We start from the raw sequence: 7,415 nt of genomic DNA, 5'->3' as shown, positions 1-7,415 counted from the left end.
GGTCCATATAATATACACACATACATGTGTATGTGCACATACACATAAAAGGTAAGAAGTTCTAATCTCATAACATTTTGTTGTTGAGGCTGTTTTCTTGGCTTGCTTGCTTTTATTTCTGTAATTTAAATTAATTTAAGTACACCACAAGATGTGGTCCTATTTTTATTCCTGAAAATTAAGGTTTAAACCTAAAAAGGTGGTGGGAGGGTAGTTTATGATTCCTCTCTAGTCCGTGGAGAACATTTAAAAATGCTGGTGACCCTGGTCAAGTGGCTCAGTTGGTTGGAACATGGTCCCCTATACCAAAAAGGTTGCAGATTCAATTCCAGGTCAGGGCTCACACCTAATGGGAGGCAACCAATTGATATTTCTCTTTCACACTGATGTTTCTCTGTTTCTCTCTTTAAAAATCAATACATACATATCCTCTGGTGAGGATTTAAAAATTTTTAATTAAAGATAATAAAAATTATTTCCATATGTTAGGTTAATCATCTGTCCTTATTCTTTGTGTATATTGAACTAATTATTCATAGATTTTAACATTGATACCCACAAACTTTAACAAGCAAAATGGTCAGGAAGAACAATAACTAATTTTTAAATAAATGATTACTTAAAAATTCCTTACTACAAAAAAAGCCCTTACTTTCCTAAGTTGACAAGGCGCATTTTTGAGAAATTTTTTCATAATATCAAAGGTCAGAATTTATGTTATTCAACACTGCAAGCTTTCATAATGTCTTTCGCCCTTAGAAGGTAAAATATTTGGTGGCAGTAATACTCTCATTCATTTTGTGTACCCAGAGGAAGGTTAGGTAGAGTTAGTGTAAAATGAATGCTATTTGATGAATTGAGCAAAGGAAATAACCTTCCAGTTTACTCCATTATTCAAACATAATTAAAGGTGTTTCTCGCTAATGTGATATTTTTATGAAAAAGGTAAAAGAGCATGGTCTGTATCATTCTAAGAGGGAATTAAGAGAACATAATGAAATTAATTGCCACTGAACAGGTACAAGCTGAGTTTTTCAGGATGAACAATAAACTCATAGAAAGCTTACAGACATTTAAGAAGAATATGCCACAAAATTGCATGTCATCCTATATATTAAAAGCCCAGAGACTGAAATGGCAGAACGACCAGAAACACAATGGCAGAGACCAGAAAGACCATGGCCCCTTGCCCAGGCCGGCCCTGACCCCAGCGGGGACCCCACCCTGATCAGGGGTATGGCTGGCCTGCAAACCCCTGGCAGCCCCTAGCCCCAGCCAGTCCCGCCCTACCCAGCGAGGACCCCAGTCCTAATCGGGGGTGTGGCCGGCCTGCAAACCTCCTGTGGCTCCTTGCCCCAGTCGGCCCCACCCCCTAACAGGAACGCTCACTTTGATCCGGGGTGTGGCTGGACTGCAAACCCCTGGCAGCCCCTCGCCCAGACCGGCCCCGCCTGCCAGGGGGACCCCCACCCTGATCCAGAGCCCCCATCAGGTTAGGCCAGCTGGCCGGCCCCCACCCATGCACCAGGCCCATATAATAAAAGGGTAATATGCAAATTGACCCTAACAGTGGGACAAACAGAAGGACCGCTGGACCAGTCACTATGAGGTGCACTAACCACCTCTCAGTTCCTTTCCCCGGCTGGCAGGCTCTGATCACCTGATGGTGAACAGGGAACCAGGATTGGGTGGCAGGGGACACGGGCAGTGCCAGGCCAAGGCTCCTGCCCCGCTGGTTTCCCCACACACAGAGGGCGACCCGCAGTGGGGGTGGGGCTGGCTGTGGGCAGCCGGGGAAAATGGCCCTGATCACAGGTCAGGCCTAGGGACCATACCCGTGCATGAATTTTGTGCACTGAGCCTCTAGGAGGATTATAAAAAAGAAATAACAACCTTTATAGACAAATGAGTCTATAAAGCACTTTAGGTATTTTCTAGTCCTGTTTCAAGCACCTGGAAGACCTATGTTGAATCCAAACTGGCACATAAATTGAGCATTGCTGAGAGGTCAAATTACATTCTGGTGAAGTCAGGAGGCGTGATGAAATAATAATGATTGCACTTTACAAATGTACAGCAGTATATGCCATTTAATCTCCTTTTATATCCATAGCTCTAGAGCAGATTGCAAAGATTTCTTAATATCAAAATTATGATCCAGCCTTAGCTTCCAACTATCTACACTATGCAGCTCACATGCTTTCCAGACTGAGTGTCTCCTTTTCCTGGAAATGCCAGGAATTCTCAATACTCAAAGTAGTGCAGGACTCAAAAATCAAATATGTAGTCATATATATTTAATATCATCTCTGAAACCAAATATCATTTCTCAATATAAGCAGTGATCTTCAGATTGAAATAGATGTATTTGTATTGGTTTTTATGATAGAAAATCAAAGCAAGGACCATTTAAAATTTCATGTCACATGCACTCCCTAATGTAGCCCCAAAGTATATATGAAAATAGAAAGACAATATTTTGAGAACTTTCTCTGAAACTAGAAATATAGTAGTGATTATGCTAATGCTCCTTTGCTTCTGCCTACTGCCAATATTTAAGTAATGTCTGCATAGTTACTTCTCTGGATGCTGTGCTAAAAATTATAGAAGAGAAAGAATGGGGGTCAGAATAATGATAGTTATTTAGAATGCTAACCCAAACATATTAATGTATTAAAACTCCCAGAACTGTGTTACAAGAGAAAAACATCACTTTTGTGTATAATAATCACAAAACAAAATAAAAGAATATAACACTAAGAAATCATTATCACAAAATCAGAATAGTAATTACTTCTGGGAAAGTATGGAAATGTGATCAGCATAAAGCCTAATGGAGCTCCTAAATTCCTGATAACAATGTTTCTTAACCTGGGTATTTGATATGTTTTAAATTTATATACCTATATATCTATATATCTATATCTATCTATCTAGATATATATACTAGAGGCCCGGTGCACAAAAATTTGTGCACTCGGGGGGGTTCCCTCAGCCCGGCCTGTGCCCTCTCACAGTCTGGGACCTCTTGGGGGATGTCCACCTGCTGGCTTAGGTCTGCACCCAGGGAGATCGGGCCTAAGCTGGCAGTCAGACATCCCTCTGGCAGCCCAGGAACCCTCTGGGGATGTCCACTTGCCAGCTGGGAGCAGGTCTAAGCTGCAGTTGGACATCCTTAGCGCTGCTGAGAAGGCGAGAGAGGCTCCTACCACCACCACTCTGCTGGCAGCCATCAGCCTGGCTTGTGGCTGAGCAGAGCTCCCCCTGTGGGAGCACACTGACCACCAGGGGGCATCTCCTGCATTGAGCATCTGCCCCCTGGTGGTCAGAGTGTGTCATAGTGACCAGTCATTCCCAGTCGTTCTACCGTTAGGGTCAATTTGCATATTACCCTTTTATTATATAGGATAGAGGCCTGGTGCATGGGGGTGGGGGACAGCTGGTTTGCCCTAAAGGGTGTCCTGGATCAGGGTGGGGGTCCCGCTGGGCTGCCTGGCCAGCCTGGGTGAGGGGCTGAGGGCCATTTTCAGGCTGGCCACACCCCCTTCAGGGTGGATGTCCCCATTGGGGTGCCTGGCCAGCTTGGGTGAGGATATGAACAATTTTAGATAATAATTTGGAGATAACTTGTAAGACTGAAGATGCATATATTCAATCATTTCATACATTTTTTTAAGTAAATTTTGGTACATCTCCTTAGGGAACCATATATAAATTGTTTATTGCAACATTTTTGTGAAGAAAATATTTAGACATGACCTATGCATAAAGAGCAAAGGTTATTCATAAAGGGTGGTTTGTTTTTATGATAAAATAGTATACATATCATTGAATATATATACATTATATAGCTAAAAAAAACAAATGCAAGCAATAAAAATAGGTTGTAAGATGATACATAACATTTATTATTGTTTATTACTCAAAAACAAATCACCATAAAAACATGCTAAAAATTATATCAACTACACATATTGCTTATCTGTTGGGGAAGAAGAGGAATAAAATGAATAAGGGAATAGAGGAAATTGTAACTTCCTCTGTAATGTTTTATTTATGAGAAGAAATAACTGAATCAAATATAGCACCAATAAAAATATATTGATTACAGTATTGTCGTCTGTATCTTTGAACTATGTCATAACTTAAGGGCATGTTGATTATATTTCTGTCAACTGATTTTTCTTAAGTGTGGACTGTATCGGTCATTTGTATTACTTCTCCGGCCCCTGTGCCATTTGAATTTGTAATCTCCGCACTTCATAGAGATTACAAAAATATTCTTACACCTCTGTCACCTGATGACCTCTGTAAACACATGGCTGCTTGGACCTCGACCCTTCCTCATCTGTTTTTTGGCACATGGTGTTCACTACCATCGAGGTTTCCAACACGGCTCCTGTGCTATCACGCCTGTGGCCTGCTCTTCAAGGTCATACGGACTCGGAAGGAACAGCTTTTTCCTTTGGGGCTGCTTAACTGAATGCTGCTTCTCTACCCTCTCCAAGTCACTGAGAGAGACTGGGAATGTCACCCTTGGGTGGGTTAAGGAGGTAAATAATCTCATCTCTGGTTGCGCTAAATGTTTTCCTATCAATGAGCAAGAAATCCCCATCTCTGGTTGAAAAAAGGTGGAGTGGTTCCCTGTAGTTGTACAAGTGAGGCTGTGCCTGCCAAACACTGGAGACCTACAGCTCCTCTCTCCCCACAACCCCGTCCATCAAACTATTATTTTTCCCGAGCTCTCCCTGGGAAATCTTATCATGATCTGTAAAACTGGATCAAAATCATCTAAAAAAAAAAGTAAACCCCTAAAACTCTATGAAGAAAAATGGAATCTTTACTAAACAACCCACTAGGATTTGGTTGACATATCCATATCTGTAACATATCTCTCTTTTACACTTCTACAAAACAAAAAACTCTCTATATAAAACCTCTACCCCGCATCAGCTTGAGGGAAGGTAATTGGTTGCTTAAAGTGAGTCAGACTTTGGCTTATGAATCTGAAATGATCCGTGTTTTTTTAAATCACCCCTTACTTTGTACACTTAATGAGTTCATTAATATGAAGTTCACTTAACAAGTTCAGTGTTATTAAAAAACTCAGTAATAGATTCTAAGATTAAGTTAAGAGTATCAATGTGTGCTGGTAAAATGGGAATCTATTCACTTATGCCAGAAACACTTATGAAAATGTGTTTGAAAGATATTTCAGAATTTGGGTGAAGTTAATTAGCATCTAAGCACCACTTAAGAAAATACTTCCTTACAAGAGGCTACTTCTGTATGACAGCTTTGAGAAATTTACAACACAGAAAGATTCAGATGGTGCCTGTCTCGTCGAATAAAAAATTTTTTTAAAAAGACCTCACTCCCTTTCTAGAAATGATGGATTTCCACTTAGAAAACATTTTATTTTTTTAAGCTCCTCTGATAAAGACTATTTGGTCTCTTGGGTATTTTTAAATAGAGCAAGAAAATGTTAATAATTTATCTTGTAAAAGATAAACTGTGTACTCTATATTATAAAAATATGGTAGGGAGAGGGAGAATATCTTTCCTATTTTGTTATGTACTTATTTATGGCTTTATGTGTTTGTTGTATGGTCCTTCTATGCTGTGTGTGTGTGTGTGTGTGTGTGTGTGTGTGTGTAAAACCTTCATATAACCACATTGCTCTACCGACTGAAGGAAATGTGAATCTTGAGATGAAGAATTTTGTATCCCATAGGACCTAGCATGCTAGGTACAGAAAGGATCTTTAATAAGACTTAAGGAAAAGTTTTGTTTTCTAAATTAGGCTGATTGAAAATAATACTTTACATGTACCTGGGGGATGGTTGTCCTGTAGAAATTTTTTTCCCAAGCACATTAGCTCAAAGAACATTTTTATCCTGAACATTTTTATACTGCTTCAGAGCCAGGGAAACCTGTCTTCCAATCTCTTCCTCTATTCTGCCAGCCATTTGGTCTTCAAGGACTCACAAATGTACATTTCTGTGTTGTTTTGTTTTTTATCATCTGTTACTTAAGGACAATGACACTTGCAATATGGCTAGAATAAAGACAATGCTTCTCAGTTTCTTGTAGGATGGCTAAAGCATATACTAATAAGTGATTTTAAACAACTTATTGATATATAATTCATGCACAATAAAATTTACTCTTATAAAGTGTACAATCAATGGTTTTTAGTATGTAAAAGAGTTGTGAATTCATGACCATAATCTAAATTTAAAATGATTCCTATTACCCCGAAAGAAACCATACACCCATTAACAGTAACTCTCCATTATCTATCCTGAACTCAAGTCCTAGGTAACCATTAACCTACTTTCTATCTATGTAGATCTGCCTAATCTGGACATTTCATGTAAATAGATTCATTAAATATGTGACTTTTGTGACTGGCTTCCTTAACTTAACATGTTTTTGAGGTTCAGTAGCCTGACATATATGGATAGTTAACAGATGGAAATGAAGCAGGTGACGTGAAGAAAAATAAGCAAATGGATTCCAATAAAATATAATTAATGGGAAAAACAAAATAATAATAAAACGGCTCCTGAAGTTACTGCATAAATCAGGATTGCTCTCTCTTCCTCTTGGAATGATTCCATAGCATTAGGGAGATTAATGGGAAAAAATGCCACATACTTATATTTCAGCAAAAAATGGAGGACAAGTATAAAACCAAGACTCCAAAATATAGGTAAGGTGTTTAAAAGAAGCATGGGGTCAGTACAGAAAAACATACAGGAAAATCTCAGCAGTAAGAAAACCCAATGGCAGTAGGGTTCAGAATGCACCACCAACAACAAAGAAAAGTATATCACCTAAAGTCATCTTAGGTGCACAATACGGAATGCAAAATCCAAATCCTATGCTTGCAACAATTGACATAAACCTGTTTTGTTCATTGAAGTAAAGGCCATCTGACTACACAAAGACTTACATGAACAAAACTACTTGAAATAAGAAAAGTATCATAGCAATAGAGAATAGAATCTCTGAGTTTTGAAAACACCTGGTTAGGAACAATGGTATACACTCTCCTTACACGCCCCCCCTGCCCCCCCCACACACACACACGCCAACACGCCACCCCTGCTAGCCTCACCACCCACACAGGAAGTGTGCAGATAATTGGTCCAGGAAAACATACACATTCAAGAATACATAAAAATTAACACAATAATTACATAATAAATGTTAGTCATCCTGCTTATTAAAATGTCTCACAAGAACATTGTAATTATGTGTGACAATAATTTTGTCCAAAGAGTAACAGCTGAAGCTAGACATTCCCATACTTTATAATTCAGAAATTTCACTTGTAAAAATATGTACCCAACAGAAAAGTGAACATATGTTTACCAAATTTCACATATAAAAGATTATTTTTGCCAATC

Source organism: Myotis lucifugus, unplaced genomic scaffold (assembly GCF_000147115.1).
Source record: "Myotis lucifugus unplaced genomic scaffold, Myoluc2.0 scaffold_57, whole genome shotgun sequence".
In the NCBI taxonomy this organism is placed as follows: Eukaryota; Metazoa; Chordata; class Mammalia; order Chiroptera; family Vespertilionidae; genus Myotis; species Myotis lucifugus.
The sequence above is the reverse complement of the archived record's forward strand: the minus strand, read 5'-3'. Positions refer to the sequence as shown.